General features: G+C 49.1%; 1 pseudogene; it reads left to right on the top strand.

Moving 5' to 3' along the window:
• The first annotated feature begins 4,218 nt into the window (after positions 1 to 4,218).
• LOC124020950 lies at positions 4,219 to 19,471 on the top strand (annotated as a pseudogene).
• The last annotated feature ends 481 nt before the right edge of the window (positions 19,472 to 19,952 follow it).

The following is a 19,952-nucleotide window of genomic DNA, read 5'->3' as shown; positions in this document are numbered from 1 at the left end:
TCATCAGAATACTGTAGCCTGCTGTTCCAGTCAGTCATCAGAATACTGTAGCCTGCTGTTAGTCATCAGAATACTGTAGCCTGCTGTTAGTCATCAGAATACTGTAGCCTGCTGTTAGTCATCAGAATACTGTAGCCTGCTGTTAGTCATCAGAATACTGTAGCCTGCTGTTAGTCATCAGAATACTGTAGCCTGCTGTTAGTCATCAGAATACTGTAGCCTGCTGTTCCAGTCATCAGAATACTGTAGCCTGCTGTTCCAGTCATCAGAATACTGTAGCCTGCTGTTCCAGTCATCAGAATACTGTAGCCTGCTGTTAGTCATCAGAATACTGTAGCCTGCTGTTAGTCATCAGAATACTGTAGCCTGCTGTTAGTCATCAGAATACTGTAGCCTGCTGTTAGTCATCAGAATACTGTAGCCTGCTGTTCCAGTCATCAGAATACTGTAGCCTGCTGTTAGTCATCAGAATACTGTAGCCTGCTGTTAGTCATCAGAATACTGTAGCCTGCTGTTAGTCATCAGAATACTGTAGCCTGCTGTTAGTCATCAGAATACTGTAGCCTGCTGTTCCAGTCATCAGAATACTGTAGCCTGCTGTTCCAGTCATCAGAATACTGTAGCCTGCTGTTAGTCATCAGAATAATGTAGCCTGCTGTTAGTCATTAGAATACTGTGGCCTGCTGTTCCAGTCATCAGAATACTGTGGCCTACTGTTAGTCATCAGAATACTGTGGCCTACTGCTACAGTACAACATACTCATGGCTCTGCTGACTGTCACCCATAAAGAGGGAAATTGAGGAATCAAACCAACAGTTTTGTTTTATTGTATCAAACTATTCTGGACCTACTTTAGTTGTTTTAGCATTAAGTCAGAACTTGTATCATTAAAACATTGAAATACATTCTCTGCCATTAACAGTGATTTAGGGGCTTCAGTTATGGCTTATGCTGTTTAGCACTTTTGTATAATTAAATAATGGTACACTTTATTAATGCTCATGTGTTCTAATTCACTGCTGTTGAAAGCATGGAAACTTGTCCTGAGGTAAGCATGAGTTAGTTTTATTATGAGTTAAATATTACACTGGTTTAAAGGCTCAACATGTTCAGTAGAGTGAATGATGCTCACAGTGAGTTGAGTTGTTGTAACTGCTGACTCCTGAAAGACACTACCTGGGAAATGAGTGCAAATCAAATTTTATTTGTCACATACACATGGTTAGCAGATGTTAATGCGAGTGTAGCGAAATGCTTGTGCTTCTAGTTCCGACAATGCAGTGATAACCAACAAGTAATCTAACTAACAATTCCAAAACTACTGTCTTATACACAGTGTAAGGGGATAAAGAATATGTACATAAGGATATATGAATGAGTGATGGTACAGAGCAGCATACAGTAGATGGTATCGAGTACAGTATATACATATGAGATGAGTATGTAGACAAAGTAAACAAAGTGGCATAGTTAAAGTGGCTAGTGATACATGTATTACATAAGGATGCAGTCAATGATGTAGAGTACAGTATATACATATGCATATGAGATGAATAATGTAGGGTAAGTGACATTATTTAAGGTAGCATTGTTTAAAGTGGCTAGTGATATATTTACATCATTTCCCATCAATTCCCATTATTAAAGTGGCTGGAGTTGGGTCAGTGTCAATGACAGTGTGTTGGCAGCAGCCACTCAATGTTAGTGGTGGCTGTTTAACAGTCTGATGGCCTTGAGATAGAAGCTGTTTTTCAGTCTCTCGGTCCCAGCTTTGATGCACCTGTACTGACCTCGCTTTCTGGATGATAGCGGGGTGAACAGGCAGTGGTTCGGGTGGTTGATGTCCTTGATGATCTTTATGGCCTTCCTGTAACATCGGGTGGTGTAGGTGTCCTGGAGGGCAGGTAGTTTGCCCCCGGTGATGCGTTGTGCAGACCTCACTACCCTCTGGAGAGCCTTACGGTTGAGGGCGGAGCAGTTTCCGTAACAGGCGGTGATACAGCCCGCCAGGATGCTCTCGATTGTGCATCTGTAGAAGTTTGTGAGTGCTTTTGGTGACAAGCCGAATTTCTTCAGCCTCCTGAGGTTGAAGAGGCGCTGCTGCGCCTTCTTCACGACGCTGTCAGTGTGAGTGGACCAATTCAGATTGTCTGTGATGTGTATGCCGAGGAACTTAAAACTTGCTACCCTCTCCACTACTGTTCCATCGATATGGATAGGGGGGTGTTCCCTCTGCTGTTTCCTGAAGTCCACAATCATCTCCTTAGTTTTGTTGACGTTGAGTGTGACCACTGGGTGGAGATTCAGAGGGTTGCTCAACTGATCAAACAAAGTGTGATGGGTCTGCTCCTGTTACTGGGTATGGCCAAGGGGCATCAGGCTGTCTTACAGAAAGTGTGATGGGGGCTTGTCTGCCCCTGTTACTGGGTATGGCCAAGGGGCATCAGGCTGTCTTACAGAAAGTGGGATGGGGGCTTGTCTGCCCCTGTTACTGGGTATGGCCAAGGGGCATCAGGCTGTCTTACAGAAAGTGTGATGGGGGCTTGTCTGCCCGTTACTGGGTATGGCCAAGGGACATCAGGCTGTCTTACAGAAAGTGTGATGGGGGCTTGTCTGCCCCTGTTACTCTGGCAGTCTCTATGGGGTGCCACAGGGTTCAATTCTCGGGCTGACTCTTTTCTCTGTATATATCAACGATGTCGCTCCTGCTGCTGGTGATTCTTTGATCCACCTCTATGCAGACGACACTATTCTGTACACATCTGGCCCTTCTTTGGACACTGTTAACAAGCCTCCAAACGAGCTTTTGACTCACATCAAAAATCTCCAATCCAAAGCTAAATTGAGAACCGGCTTCCTATTTCGCAACAAAGCATTCTTCACTCATGCTGCCACACATACCCTTGTAAAACTGACCATCCTACCGATCCTTGACTTTGGCGATGTCATTTACAAAATAGCCTCCAATACTCTACTCAGCAAATTGGATGCAGTCTATCACAGTGCCATCCGTTTTGTCACCAAAGCCCCATTTTCTACCCACCACTGCACCTGTATGCTCTTGTTGGCTGGCCCTCGCTTCATACTCATTGCCAAACCCACTGGCTCCAGGTCATCTACAAGACCCTGCTAGGTAAAGCCCCCCCCCCCCCCCTTATCTCGGATTACTTATCCCTCTCGGGGGTGAGAGGGATAAGTGATCCCTCTCACCCCCCCCCTTAAGATTTAGATGCACTATTGTAAAGTGACTGTTCCACTGGATGTCATAAGGTGAATACACCAATTTGTAAGTCGCTCTGGATAAGAGCGTCTGCTAAATGACTTAAATGTAAAATGTAAAAAATCTCAGCTCGCTGGTCGCCATAGCAGCACCCGCCTGTAGCACGCACTCCAGCAGGTATATCTGTCTGGTCACCCCCAAAACCAATGACTGGAACAAACTACAAAATTCTCTGAAACTGGAAACACTTAGCTCCCTCACTAGCTTTAAGCACCAGCTGTCAGAACAGCTCACAGATTACTGCACCTGTACATAGCCCACCTATTATTTTGGCCAAACAACTACCTCTCCCGCTTTTGTATTTATTTAGCTCCTTTGCACCCCATTATTTCTATCACTACTTTGCACATTTTTCCACTGCAAATCTACCATTCCAGTGTTTGACTTGCTATGTTGTATTTACTTTGTCACCATGGCCTTTTTTGCCTTTACCTCCCTTATCTCACCTCATTTGCTCACATTGTATATAGACTTATTTTTCTACTTATTACTGACTGTATGTTTGTTTTACTCCATGTGTAACTCCGTGTTGCTGTATGTGTCGAACTGCTTTGCTTTATCTTGGCCAGGTCGCAATTGTAAATGAGAACTTGTTCTCAATTTGACTACCTGGTTAAATAAAGGTGGAAAAAAGAAAAAATATCGCAGCATTTATAATTTATAAAATGAAACCCATGGGTCAAGAACGCAAAAATATAATTCATATAAATGAAACCCATGGGTCAAGAACGCAAAAAATATAATTCATATAAATGAAACCCATGGGTCAAGAACGCAAAAAATATAATTTATATAAATGAATCCCGTGGGTCAAGAACACAGCAATTTATTGGAGTAATTCAAAAGTCACTTGATTATTTATTGACATAAATAATTGGTTGACGTTCCCATTTTTCGTGAATGTGCTGCAGTGAATCTTAAACTACGTAAACACGGCCATGACCTTTTCCCACAATGCAGCGGAGCAGTGAAGGCGGGTTATCCGTGCATGGCAGGGGCAAACGGACATTATTGAATTAGGTAGCTAATAAACAACGAGGAACTTGTGAGCCAGTCAGTCCGGGACAGTACCATTGTTGTCAAAGCTGTATCCCGACCGTCTAGTCAACCAGACATGGCACCTTTCGCTCTCATGTTTTCTGGGGTTTGCCTTTTGAAAAAGTCATTCAGTCTCTTCTCCCACGCATCCAGTCTTCCAAGGTAACATAAGGAGCTAAACTTCCCGTTGTCAAGATAGATATGTTAGGTAGATAGTTAGTAAGCCACCCTGTACACTTTATAATTGGTATTTTAGATTTTTGGACATTCATAAAACAAATTATGCAAAGGAATTGCTTTATTTCCAGCTATCACGCCAGTATTAGTCTAATTATAGCCTAGTTAGTTAGCTAGTTAAGGTTAGCCAAGGTTAGCTTGACTGGCACTGACTGGTATCCAATGACATGTTTTATTTTTGTCAAGTGTTTTTAACCTTTAAAAATGGACAAGTCAGTTAAGAACAAATTCTTATTATTTCCAATGACTGCAAAAGGCCTCCTGTTTGGACGGGGGCTGGTGCCTGCTGGACTGTAAATTCATCAAGGTACTCCACTTTGTTTACCTTCGTTTATCTGTCTTCCCTAGCTCCGAACTCAGGCCCTGTGTCTAGTTAACTGACCCTCTCTGCCCATTCATCTCAATTTTACCTGTTGTTGTTGTCTTAGCTGATTAGCTGTTGTCTTACCAGTTGTTGACTTAGCTAGCTCTTCCAATCAACACCTGTGATTGCTTTATGCCTCTCTCAAATGTTAATGTCTTGTATACTGTTGTTTAGGGTAATCCCACTACATGCCTTAGATACCTCCTTTGTCCCATCTCCCACACATGCGGTGACCTCACGTAGTATAACCAGCTTGACCAGAGATGCAACCTCTCTTATCATCACTCAGTGCCTGGGCTTACCTCCACTGTACCCGCACCACACCATACCCCTGTCTGCACATTATGCCCTGAATCTATTCTACCACACCCAGAAATCTGCTCCTTTCTGGCCCTTGTTTGGACACTGTGTTAACTAACCTCCAAACGAGCTTCAATGCCATACAACACTCCTTCTGTGGCTTCCTACTGCTCTTAAACGCCTGCAAAACCAAATGCATGCTTTTCAACCGTTCGCTGCCCGCACCTGCCCGCCCGACTAGCATCACTACAGTGGACAGTTCTGACCTAGAATATGTGGACAACTACAAATACCTAGGTGTCTGGCTAGACTGTAAACTCTCCTTCCAGACTCATATCAAACATCTTCAATAAAAAATCAAATCTAGAATCGTCTTTCTATGTCGCAACAAAGCCTCCTTCACTCACGCCACCAAACTTACCCTAGTAAAACGGACAATCCTACCGATCCTCGACTTCGGCGATGTCATCTACAAAATGGCTTTGAATACTCTACTCAGACGAAATCCAATTTGCTGTCACAGTGCCATCTGTTTTGTTACCAAAGCACCTTACACCACCCACCACTGCGACCAGTATGCTATAGTCGGCTGGCCCTCGCTACATATTCTTTGCCAGACCCACTGGTTCCAGGTCATCTATAAGTTTGTGCTAGGTAAAGCTCTACCTTATCTCAGCTCACTGGTCACGATAACAACACCCACCCGTAGCCCACGCTCCAGCAGATATTTCTCACTGGTCATCCCCAAAGCCAGCAATTCCTTTGGCCGCCTTTCCTTCCAGTTCTCTGCTGCCAGTGACTGAAACGAATTGCAAAAATAGCTGAAGCTGGAGACTTACATTTCCCTCAATAACTTTAAACATCTGCTATCTGACCAGCTAACCGATCGCTGCAGCTGTTCATAGTCCATCTGTAAATAGCCCACCCACCCTACCTCCTCATCCCCATACCTCATCCCCATATTGTTTTTATTTACTTTGCTGCTCTTTTGCACACCTGTATCACTACTTACACACCATCATCTGCACATCTATCACTCCAGTGTTAATCTGCTAAATTTGAATTACTTTGCTACTATGGCATATTTATAGCCTTACTTCCTCATGCCATTTGCACACACTGTATATAGGGGCGGCAGGGTAGCCTAGTGGTTAGAGCGTTGGACTATTAACCGAAAGGTTTCAAGTTCATATCCCCGAGCTGACAAGGTACAAATCTGTAGTTCTGCCCCTGAACAGGTGCTGTTCCTAGGCTGTCATTGAAAATAATTTGTTCTTAACTGACTTGCCTAGTTAAATAAAGGTAAAATAAAAAATATAGACTCTTTTTTTTCTATTGTGTTACTGACTGTACACTTGTTTATTCCATATGTAACTCTGTGTTGTTGTTTCTGTCGCCCCTGCTATGCTTTATCTTGGCCAGGTCGCAGTTGTAAATGAGAACTTGTTCTCAACTAGCTTACCTGGTTAAATAAAGGTGAAATATTTTTTAAATTAAAAATCTACGTCAAAACACATCACAACAAGAGATACCATAACACTACACAAAGAGAGACCTAAGACAACAACACGGCAGCAGCACAAAACATGGTAAAACATTATTGTGTGTCACGTGTGCCGAATACCACAGGTGGAGACCTTACAGTGAAATGCTTACTTACAGGCTCTAACAAATAGTGCAAAAAGGTGTTAGGTGAGCAATAGGCAAGTAAAGAAATAAAACAACAGTAAAAAGACAGTGAAAAACAGTAGCGAGGCTATAAACAGTAGCGAGGCTATAAACAGTAGAGAGGCTTCTACAGACACCGGTTAGTCAGGCTGATTGAGGTAGTATGTAGATATGGTTAAAATGACCATGCATATATGATGAACAGAGAGTAGCAGTAGCATAAAAGAGGGGTTGGCGGGTGGCTGGACACAATGCAGATAGCCCGGTTAGCCAATGTGTGGGAGCACTGGTTGGTCGGCCAATTGAGGTAGTATGTACATGAATGTATAGTTAGTGACTGTGCATATATGATGAACCGAGAGTAACAGCAACGTAAAAGAGGGGTTGAGGGGCTCACAATGCAAATAGTCCAGGTAGCCATTTGATTACCTGTTCAGGAGTCTTATGGCTTGGGGGTAAAAATGGTTGAAGCCTTTTGTCCTGGACTTGGCACTCCGGTAACCGCTTGCCATGCTGTAGTAGAGAGAACAGTCTATGGCTGGGGTCATTGACAATTTTTAGCGCCTTCCTCTGACACCACCTGGTGTAGAGGTCCTGCATGGCAGGCAGCTTTGCACCAGTGATGTACTGGGCCTTACGCACTACCCTCTGTAGTGTCTCGCTGTCTGAGGCCGAGCAATTGCCGTAGCAGACAGTGATGCAACCTGTCAGGATGCTCTCGATTAGAGGTCGACGGATTAATAGGAATGGCCGATTTAATTCGGGTATTTTTGGGCGTCGATTTCTTACTTTTTTGCCCCACTGTATATAAAAAAAAGATTTAGTCAGCCACCAATTGTGCAAGTTCTCCCACTTAAAAAGATGAGAGGCCTGTAATTTTCATCATAGGTACACTTCAACTATGACAGACAAAATGAGGGGGAAAAAAATCCAGAAAATCACATTTGTAGGATTTTTAATGAATTGATTTGCAAATTATGGTGGAAAATAAGTATTTGATCAATTACAAAAGTTTATCTCAATACTTTGTTATATATCCTTTGTTGGCAATGACAGAGGTCAAATGTTTTCTGTAGGTCTTCACAAGCTTTTCACACACTGTTGCTGGTATTTTGGCCCATTCCTCCATGCAGATCTCCTCTAGAGCAGTGATATTTTGGGGCTGTTGCTGAGCACACAGACTTTCAACTCCCCCCAAAGATTTTCTATGGGGTTGAGATCTGGAGACTGGCAAGGCCACTCCAGGAGCTTACGAAGCCTTCGTTACACGGGCGGTGTGTTTGGGATCATTGTCATGCTGAAAGACCCAGCCACGTTTCATCTTCAATGCCCTTGCTGATGGTAGGCTTTGTTACTTTGGTCCCAGCTTTCTGCAGGGCATTCACTAGGTCCCCCCTGTGTGGTTCTGGGATTTTTGCTCACCGTTCTTGTGGTCATTTTGACCCCACGGGTGAGATCTTGCGTGGAGCCCCAGATCGAGGGCGATTATCAGTGGTCTTGTATGTCTTCCATTTCCTAATAATTGCTCCCACAGTTGATTTCTTCAAACCAAGCTGCTTACCTATTGCAGATTCAGTCTTCCCAGCCTGGTGCAGGTCTACAATTTTGTTTCTGGTGTCCTTTGACAGCTCTTTGGTCTTGGCCATAGTGGAGTTTGGAGTTGTGGACAGGTGTCTTTTATACTGATAACAAGTTCAAACAGGTGCCATTAATACAGGTAACGAATGGAGGACAGAGGAGCCTCTTAAAGAAGAAGTTACAGGTCTGTATCTATAATCCTACAATGTGATTTTTATGGATTTTTTCCCCTCATTTTGTCTGTCATAGTTTAAGTGTACCTCTCTCTTCTCCAGACCATTTCCGAGACCTTCTCCCTTACCTCACCTCGCTCATCAACTTATCCCTGACCGCTGGCTACGTCCCTTCCGTCTTCAAGAGAGCGAGAGTTGCACCCCTTCTGAAAAACCTACACTCGATCCCTCCGATGTTAACAACTACAGACCAGTATCCCTTCTTTCTTTTCTCTCCAAAACTCTTGAACGTGCCGTCCTTGGTCAGCTCTCCCGCTATCTCTCTCAGAATGACCTTCTTGATCCAAATCAGTCAGGTTTCAAGACTAGTCATTCAACTGAGACTGCTCTTCTCTGTATCACGGAGGCGCTCCGCACCGCTAAAGCTAACTCTCTCTCCCTCTGCTCTCATCCTTCTAGACCTATCGGCTGCCTTCGATACTGTGAACCATCAGATCCTCCTCTCCACCCTCTCCGAGTTGGGCATCTCCGGCGCGGCCCACGCTTGGATTGCGTCCTACCTGACAGGTCGTTCCTACCAGGTGGCGTGGCGAGAATCTGTCTCCTCACCACGCGCTCTCACCACTGGTGTCCCCAGGGCTCTGTTCTAGGCCCTCTCCTATTCTCGCTATACACCAAGTCACTTGGCTCTGTCATAACCTCACATGGTCTCTCCTATCATTGCTATGCAGACGACACACAATTAATCTTCTCCTTTCCCCTTCTGATGACCAGGTGGCGAATCGCATCTCTGCATGTCTGGCAGACATATCAGTGTGGATGACGGATCACCACCTCAAGCTGAACTTTGGCAAGACGGAGCTGCTCTTCCTCCCGGGAAGGACTGCCCGCTCCATGATCTCGCCATCACGGTTGACAACTCCATTGTGTCCTCCTCCCAGAGCGCTAAGAACCTTGGCGTGATCCTGGACAACACCCTGTCGTTCTCAACTAACATCAAGGCGGTGGCCCGTTCCTGTAGGTTTATGCTCTACAACATCCGCAGAGTACGACCCTGCCTCACACAGGAAGCGGCGCAGGTCCTAATCCAGGCACTTGTCATCTCCCGTCTGGATTACTGCAACTCGCTGTTGGCTGGGCTCCCTGCCTGTGCCATTAAACCCCTACAACTCATCCAGAACGCCGCAGCCCGTCTAGTGTTCAACCTTCCCAAGTTCTCTCACGTCACCCTACTCCTCCGCTCTCTCCACTGGCTTCCAGTTGAAGTCGCATCCGCTACAAGACTATGGTGCTTGCCTACGGAGCTGTGAGGGGAACGGCACCTCAGTACCTCCAGGCTCTGATCAGGCCCTACACCCAAATAAGGGCACTGCGTTCATCCACCTCTGGCCTGCTCGCCTCCCTACCACTGAGGAAGTACTGTTCCCGCTCAGCCCAGTCAAAACTGTTCGCTGCTCTGGCTCCCCAATGGTGGAACAAACTCCCTCACGACGCCAGGACAGCGGAGTCAATCACCACCTTCCGGAGACACCTGAAACCCCATCTCTTTAAGGAATACTTAGGATAGGATAAAGTAATCCTTCTCACCCCCTCCCCCCTTAAAATATTTAGATGCACTATTGTAAAGTGGCTGTTCCACTGGATGTCATAAGGTGAATGCACTAATTTGTAAGTCGCTCTGGATAAGAGCTTCTGCTAAATGACTTAAATGTAATGTAAATGTACCTATGATGAAAATTACAGGCCTCAACTTTTTAAGTGGGAGAACTTGCACAATTGTTGGCTGACTAAACATCGCTGCGCTTGCAAAGAGCTGCTGGCAAAACTCACGAAAGTGCTGTTTGAATGAATGATTACGGGCCTGCTGCTGTTCAGTCAGACTGCTCTATCAAATCAGACTTAATTATAACATAATAACACACAGAAATACGAGCCTTTGGTCATTAATATGATCAAATGCGGAAACTATCATTTAGAAAACAAAACGTTTATTATTTCAGTGAAATACGGAAACGTTCGGTATTTTATCTAACGGGTGGCATCCCTAAGTCTAAATATTCTTGTTACATTGCACAACCTTCAATGTTATTTCATAATTACGTAATATTCTGGCAAATTAGGTCGCAACGAGCCAGGCAGCCCAAACTGTTGCATATACCCTGACTCTGCGTGCAATGAACGCAAGAGAAATTACACAATTTCCCTGGTTAATATTGCCTGATAAACTGGATCAGTAGTTATAACTAGTGATTATGATTGATTGTTTTTTATAAGATAAGTTTAATGCTAGCTAGCAATTTACCTTGGCTTCTACTACATTCGCGTAACAGGCAGGCTACTTGTGGAGTGCCATGGTTAGAGCGTTGGACTAGTTAACTGTGCGGTTGCAAGATTGGAACCCTGAGCTGACAAGGTGAAAATCTGTCGTTCTGCCCCTGAACAAGGCAGTTAACCCACTGTTCCTAGGCGGTCATTGAAAATAAGAATGTGTTCTTAACTGACTTGCCTAGTTAAATAAATAAATAATAAAAACATCTGTGTCCAAAAATACCGATTTCAGATTGTTATGAAAACTTGAAATCGGCCCTAATTAATCGGCCATACCACTAATCGGTCGACACCTAGTGTGTAGTAGGGATTATGTATTGTGGTGTGGTGGCTCATTTCTAGTATCAAATGAGGAGAGACAAACTTATCACACAAGTCAGAGTTATACTTAAACTAAATCTTTAACAATGAGAGCCTTGCAATAGCATTTGACTTTCAATGATGCACCATTTCTAATACACCCCTTTCAATGATGCACCATTTCTAATACACCCCTTTTATAATACAATGATGCACCATTTCTAATACACCATTTCTTTCAATGATGCACCATTTCTAATACACCCTCTCAATGATGCACCATTTCTAATACACCCCTCTCAATGATGCACCATTTCTAATACACCCTCTCAATGATGCACCATTTCTAATACACCCCCAATTTCAATGATGCACCATTTCTAATACACCTTTCAATGATGCACCATTTCTAATACACCCCCACCCTCTCAATGATGCACCATTTCTAATACACCCCTCTCAATGATGCACCATTTCTAATGAACCATTGAAAAGTGACAACACAAAAAGTAGATCCTTTATAGCCGAGATGCACCCTCTCAGCCTATATGACGAACAACAGATACATAGAATGGGTCACGAGGTTAAGATTTGTATGAAAGGTATCTATAACACATAGAATGGGTCACAAGATTAAGATTTGTATGAAAGGTATCTATAATACATAGAATGGGTCACCAGGCTAAGATTTGTATGAAAGGTATCTATCTATAATACATAGCAGACAGCATCTGCTGTGTCAACAGTTTTCATTGTATAGACCAGTGACTGGTCCATCTCACCCTGCTACGGTATAGAACAGAAACATTACCTCATTCTCTGGAATGATCAGCAGCAGCTACTCTTCCTGGGGTTTATTATGGATCCCCATTAGTTCCTGCTAAGGCAGCAGCTACTCTTCCTGGGGTTTATTATGGATCCCCATTAGTTCCTGCTAAGGCAGCAGCTACTCTTCCTGGGGTTTATTATGGATCCCCATTAGTTCCTGCTAAGGCAGCAGCTACTCTTCCTGGGGTTTATTATGGATCCCCATTAGTTCCTGCCAAGGCAGCAGCTACTCTTCCTGATACGGTATAGAACAGAAACATTACCTCATTCTCTGGAATGCTCTTTAGGTTTTTATCACCCAAAGACATCGTAAATCTCCAGTCAGTGTAATCTCCCAGAAGCCCATCCTCAGTAGAACACACACACAATAGTTAACAAAATACTCTATTCTGTTGCATAACACAACCATGATGCAATAAAAGCATTATAACATAATCTTGCAATTTTTCCATTACAAGGGATAATGTGTTGTAGGGATAATGTGTTGTAGGGATAATGTGTTGTAGGGATAATGTGTTGTAGGGATAATGTGTTGTAGGGATAATGTGTTGTGTGTGTTGCAGGTTCGTCAATGTGATCCCAGCTGTAAAGAGTTTGACCACCATTGCAGGCGCTCCCCCTAAGAGGCCCCTGAACGGATACATGAGATTTGTGAAACAGCAACAACCTCTCGTTGTCAGGGAGTATCCAGGTGACTGGTGTTAGAATGGACAGTATCTCTACAGCTTCACTCATTCATTTGTCTTCACACATCACTGAGTTAATGTTGATGTGAGTTTCAGATGTCAAATCTGTCGATGTGATAAGGAAGATTGCACAGCAGTGGAGAACTCTGACAGCAGACCAGAAACAGGTAGGTTGTGTCTTGACTCAGTAGGGACACTTCAGTAGACCGCAAGGCCCCCCCCACCCCCCAGACCCTGACACTGTGGACAGCAAGGCCCCCCCCCAGACCCTGACACTGTGGACAGCAGTGGAGAACTCTGACAGCAGACCAGAAACAGGTAGGTTGTGTCTTGATTCAGTAGGGACACTTCAGTAGACAGCAAGCCCCCCAGACCCTGACGCCGTGGACAGCAAGCCCCCCCTGACCCTGACGCCGTGGACAGCAAGGCCCCCTCCCATACCCTGACGCCGGGACAGCAAGGCCCCCCATACCCTGACGCCGTGGACAGCAAGGCCCCCCCATACCCTGACGCCGTGGACAGCAAGGCCCCCCCCATACCCTGACGCCCAGCAAGGCCCCCCATACCCTGACGCCGTGGACAGCAAGGCCCCCCCCCTGACGCCGTGGACAGCAAGGCCCCCCCCCCCCATACCCTGACGCCGTGGACAGCAAGGCCCCCCCCCATACCCTGACGCCGTGACAGCAAGGCCCCCCCATACCCTGACGCCGTGGACAGCAAGGCCCCCCCCCCCATACCCTGACGCCCAGCAAGGCCCCCCCCATACCCTGACGCCGTGACAGCAAGGCCCCCAGACCCTGACAGCAGGCACCCCAGACCCTGACACCATGGACAGCAGGGCACCCCAGACCCTGACACCATGGACAGCAGGGCACCCCAGACCCTGACACCATGGACAGCAGGGCACCCCAGACCCTGACGCCGTGGACAGCAAGGCCCCCCCCATACCCTGACACCTTGGACAGCAGGGCACCCCAGACCCTGACACCTTGGACAGCAGGGCACCCCAGACCCTGACACCTTGGACAGCAGGGCACCCCCAGACCCTGACAGCAGGGCACCCCAGACCCTGACACCATGGACAGCAGGGCACCCCAGACCCTGACACCTTGGACAGCAGGGCACCCCAGACCCTGACACCTTGGACAGCAGGGCACCCCAGACCCTGACACCTTGGACAGCAGGGCACCCCAAACCCTGACACCTTGGACAGCAGGGGCACCCCAGACCCTGACACCTTGACAGCAGGGCACCCCAGACCCTGACACCTTGGACAGCAGGGCACCCCAGACCCTGACACCTTGGACAGCAGGGCACCCCAGACCCTGACACCTTGGACAGCAGGGCACCCCAGACCCTGACACCTTGGACAGCAGGGCACCCCAGACCCTGACACCTTGGACAGCAGGGCACCCCAGACCCTGACACCTTGGACAGCAGGGCACCCCAGACCCTGACACCTTGGACAGCAGGGCACCCCCAGACCCTGACAGCAGGGCCCCCCAGACCCTGACATCATGGACAGCAGGGCACCCCAGACCCTGACACCTTGGACAGCAGGGCACCCCAGACCCTGACACCTTGGACAGCAGGGCACCCCAGACCCTGACACCTTGGACAGCAGGGCCCCCCAGACCCTGACACCTTGGACAGCAGGGCACACCCAGACCCTGACAGCAGGACCCCCCCAGACCCTGACACCTTGACAGCATGTCCCCCCCCCATGACCCTGACACCTTGGACAGCAGGGCCCCCCAGACCCTGACACCTTGGACAGCATGCCCCCCCCCCCAGACCCTGACACTGTGGACAGCAAGGCCCCCCCCCCAGACCCTGACACTGTGGACAGCAGGGAGAACTCTGACAGCAGACCAGAAACAGGTAGGTTGTGTCTTGATTCAGTAGGGACACTTCAGTAGACAGCAAGCCCCCCCCCAGACCCTGACGCCGTGGACAGCAAGCCCCCCTGACCCTGACGCCGTGGACAGCAAGGCCCCCTCCCATACCCTGACGCCGTGACAGCAAGGCCCCCCCCATACCCTGACGCCGTGACAGCAAGGCCCCCCCCCATACCCTGACGCCAGCAAGGCCCCCCATACCCTGACGCCGTGGACAGCAAGGCCCCCCATACCCTGACGCCGTGGACAGCAAGGCCCCCCATACCCTGACGCCGTGGACAGCAAGGCCCCCCATACCCTGACGCCGTGGACAGCAAGGCCCCCCCATACCTGACGCGTGACAGCAAGGCCCCCCCATACCCGACGCCGTGGACAGCAAGGCCCCCCCGGACAGCAGGGCCCCCAGACCCTGACACCTTGGACAGCATCCCTCCCAGACCCTGACACCTGACAGCAGGGCCCCCAGACCCTGACACCATGGACAGCAGGGCCCCTAGATATCTTCTTTCTCCGTGTGTGACGGAGAGTACATTTGACACTTCTGTAGTCCATGTTTGCACCTTCCATCAGAGAAGACGACACAGACTGTCATGCGTCTACTTCCTACCAACATGGATGTACTTGCCAGTATTTAAATAACTGAAAATAGGCTGTTTGACTTATAGCCTACCTGAAATTGACATATCAGTGTTGTTGTACTGTGGACAGACTTGTGTGGTTAATTAGCTAAATACATGTTGACTTTCCCCACAGCCTTTTCAACAGGCGTCAGTGGCTGCCAGGGAACAGTTTAAGGTGGACATGCAGGGGTACCAGTCGCAGCTCACACCTGCACAGGCTGCTGCTCTGAAACAGGAGAGGAGACTGAGGCTGGCCAAGAGGAAAGCCATCAGGAGGAAGAGGGTGAGTGTAGCTCATTGATCTTCATAGTAGAGGTTGACCGATTAATCAGAATGGCAGATTAATTCGGGGCCGATTTCAAGTTTTCATAACAATCGAAATCTGTATTTTTGGACACCGATTTGGCCAAATTTTTTAAATTGTATTTTAATTTATTTTTTACACCTTTATTTAATCTTTATTTAACTAGGCAAGTCAGTTAAGAACACTTTGTTTTTGCATTATTTAAACCAAATTGAACATGTTTCATTATTTATTTGAGGCTAAATTGGTTTTATTGATGTATTATATTAAGTTCAAATAAGTGTTCATTCAGTATTGTTGTAATTGTTATTATAATCAGCTTTTTCGGTCCTCCAGTAATCTGTATCGGCTTTGAAAAAATCATTATCGGTCGACCTCTACTTCATAGTGATGTGCTGTGGGCCGTGGACACTTTGGCATGACAGGCCCCTCCTAGTGAATGTAATGGCATACTACTAAGGCCTTGTGATAGTATTAGTAGTGGTGTGTTCTGATGTTGTGCCACTGAAATGTTCCTGGTGACTCGTCTGACTTGACCAACATCTTCCACTTTTAGGAGTTGAACAGTCTTGGCAAACCCAAACGTCCCCGGTCACCCTTAACATCTTCATGGCAGAACATTTTGAGGAGTCCAGGGGGACGACCACACAGGTTGGTACTGAGGAGTCCAGAGGGGGTGGACCACACAGGTTGGTACTGAGGAGTCCAGAGGGGTGGACCACACAGGTTGGTACTGAGGAGTCCAGAGGGGGGGTGGACCACACAGGTTGGTACTGAGGAGTCCAGAGGGGGGAACCACACAGGTTGGTACTGAGGAGTTACTGAGGAGTCCAGAGGGGGGGGTGGACCACACAGGTTGGTACTGGAGGAGTCCAGAGGGGGTGGACCACACAGGTTGGTCCTGAGGAATCCAGAGGGGGGAACCACACAGGTTGGTACTGAGGAGTCCAGAGGGGGGGTGGACTAACACAGGTTGGTACTGAGGAGTCCAGAGGGGGGGACGACCACACAGGTTGGTACTGAGGAGTCCAGAGGGGGTGGACCACACAGGTTGGTACTGGAGGAGTCCAGAGGGGGGGGGGACCACACACAGGTTGGTACTGGAGGAGTCCAGGGAGGGGGGTGGACCACACAGGTTGGTACTGAGGAGTCCAGAGGGGGGGTGGACCACACAGGTTGGTACTGAGGAGTCCAGAGGGGGGACCACACAGGTTGGTACTGAGGAGTCCAGAGGGGGGGTGGACCACACAGGTTGGTACTGAGGAGTCCAGAGGGGGGGGTGGACCACACAGGTTGGTACTGAGGAGTCCAGAGGGGGGTGGACCACACAGGTTGGTACTGAGGAGTCCAGAGGGGGGACCACACAGGTTGGTACTGAGGAGTCCAGAGGGGGTGGACCACACAGGTTGGTCCTGGAGGAGTCCAGAGGGGGACCCACACAGGTTGGTACTGAGGAGTCCAGAGGGGGGTGGACCACACAGGTTGGTACTGAGGAGTCCAGGGGACGGACCACACAGGCTGGTCCCTGAGGAGTCCAGAGGGGGACCACACAGGTTGGTACTGAGGAGTCCAGGGGGACGACCACACAGGTTGGTACTGAGGAGTCCAGAGGGGGGGGACGGACCACACAGGTTGGTACTGAGGAGTCCAGAGGGGGGTGGACCACACAGGTTGGTACTGAGGAGTCCAGAGGGGGGTGGACCACAGGTTGGTACTGAGGAGTCCAGAGGGGGACGACCACACAGGTTGGTACTGAGGAGTCCAGAGGGGTACTGGGAGTCCAGAGGGGGGACGACCACACAGGTTGGTACTGAGGAGTCCAGAGGGGGGACGACACACAGGTTGGTACTGAGGAGTCCAGAGGGGGGGGACCACAGGTTGGTACTGAGGAGTCCAGAGGGGGTGGACCACACAGGTTGGTACTGAGGAGTCCAGAGGGGGACGACCACACAGGTTGGTACTGAGGAGTCCAGAGGGGGGGGGGTGGACACAGGTTGGTACTGAGGAGTCCAGGGGGGGGTGGACCACACAGGTTGGTCCTGAGGAGTCCAGAGGGGGGGGGACCACACAGGTTGGTACTGAGGAGTCCAGGGGGGGGACCACGCAGGTTGGTACTGAGGAGTCCAGAGGGGGGTGGACCAGGGGGACCAGGGGACGACTCACACAGGTTGGTACTGAGGAGTCCAGAGGGGGGTGGACCACACAGGTTGGTACTGAGGAGTCCAGAGGGGGGGGGCAGGGACCACACAGGTTGGTACTGAGGAGTCCAGAGGGGGGTGGACCACACAGGTTGGTACTGAGGAGTCCAGAGGGGGGGGTGGACCACACAGGTTGGTACTGAGGAGTCCAGAGGGGGACCACACAGGTTGGTACTGAGGAGTCCAGAGGGGGGACCCACCACACAGGTTGGTACTGAGGAGTCCAGAGGGGGGTGGACCACACAGGTTGGTACCAGGAGGGGGGTGGACACAGGTTGGTACTGAGGAGTCCAGAGGGGGGTGGACCACACAGGTTGGTACTGAGGAGTCCAGAGGGGGGTGGACCACTCAGGTTGGTACAGGAGTCCAGAGGGGGGGTGGACCACTCAGGTTGGTACTGAGGAGTCCAGAGGGGGTGGACCACTCAGGTTGGTACTGAGGAGTCCAGAGGGGGGGTGGACCACTCAGGTTGGTACTGAGGAGTCCAGAGGGGGGGTGGACCACCAGGTTGGTACTGAGGAGTCCAGGGGGGGTGGACCACTCAGGTTGGTACTGAGGAGTCCAGAGGGGGGTGGACCACACAGGTTGGTACTGAGGAGTCCAGAGGGGGGGGTGGACCACACAGGTTGGTACTGAGGAGTCCAGAGGGGGGGGTGGACCACTCAGGTTGGTACTGAGGAGTCCAGAGGGGGGGTGGACCACACAGGTTGGTACTGAGGAGTCCAGAGGGGGGGTGGACCACACAGGTTGGTACTGAGGAGTCCAGAGGGGGGTGGACCACTCAGGTTGGTACTGAGGAGTCCAGGGGGACGACCACACAGGTTGGTACTGGAGGAGTCCAGAGGGGGGGACCACTCAGTTTGGTACGGAGGAGTCCAGAGGGGGGGGAACCACACAGGTTGGTACTGAAGAGTCCAGAGGGGGGACCACGCAGGTTGGTACTGAGGAGTCCAGAGGGGGGGGAACCACTCAGGTTGGTACTGAGGAGTCCAGAGGGGGGAACCACTCAGGTTGGTACTGAGGAGTCCAGAGGGGGTGGGACCACACAGGTTGGTACTGAGGAGTTACTGAGGAGTCCAGAGGGGGGACCACACAGGTTGGTACTGAGGAGTCCAGAGGGGGGAACCACACAGGTTGGTCCTGAGGAGTCCAGAGGGGGGGGGGGGACCACACAGGTTGGTCCTGAGGAGTCCAGAGGGGGGGACCACTCAGGTTGGTCCTGGAGGAGTCCAGAGGGGGAGGGGGGGCACTCAGGTTGGTACTGAGGAGTCCAGAGGGGGGAACCACACAGGTTGGTACTGAGGAGTCCAGAGGGGGGGGAACCACGCAGGTTGGTACTGAGGAGTCAAGAGGGGGGTGGGGGCACGCAGGTTGGTACTGAGGAGTCAAGAGGGGGGGCACGAGGTTGGTACTGAGGAGTCCGGGGGCGACACAGGTTGGTATCTGTGTCCAGTAATCAAATACTTTTTCATGAGTTGTGAGTCAATGGGATGAAAATATAATATTCTTTAACACATTCCATTATACCAGCGTTAAAGAGATGGTTGTTATGTAATCTAAATGTAACTGTATAACACGCACCTGTTATAATGCTGTCACCTTTTTCCCCTCAGGGCAAGATGAAGATGCTGCGGGAGGACTGGACCAAACTGTCAACCTCACAGAAACAAGTAGGTGGAATGAAGTGTTTTATACAGTGCATTTGTTACGTTTCATCTCTCTGTACTTCCTCTGTTCATCTTGCCTTGATCATGACTGCTGCCACCACCATGCTTCACCGTAGCTATGGTGTCTGGTTTCTCCAGACGTTATGCTACCACCACCATGCTTCACCGTAGTGATGGTGCCCGGTTTCTCCGGACGTGATGCTACCACCACCATGCTTCACCATAGTGATGGTGCCAGGTTTCCTCCAGACGTGATGTTGCCACCATGCTTCACCATAGTGATGGTGCCAGGTTTCCTCCAGACGTGATGCTGCCACCACCATGCTTCACCGTAGTGATGGTGCCAGGTTTCCTCCAGACGTGATGCTGCCACCACCATGCTTCACCTCCGTAGTGATGGGTGCCAGGTTTCCTCCAGATGTGACTCTTGGCATTGGGGCCAAAGAGTTCAATTTTGCTTTCATCAGACTGAGACATGTTTGTT

The sequence above is a fragment of the Oncorhynchus gorbuscha genome, unplaced genomic scaffold (genome assembly GCF_021184085.1).
Source record: "Oncorhynchus gorbuscha isolate QuinsamMale2020 ecotype Even-year unplaced genomic scaffold, OgorEven_v1.0 Un_scaffold_1005, whole genome shotgun sequence".
Taxonomy (NCBI): domain Eukaryota; kingdom Metazoa; phylum Chordata; class Actinopteri; order Salmoniformes; family Salmonidae; genus Oncorhynchus; species Oncorhynchus gorbuscha.
This window is presented reverse-complemented; position numbering and strand designations above follow the sequence as displayed.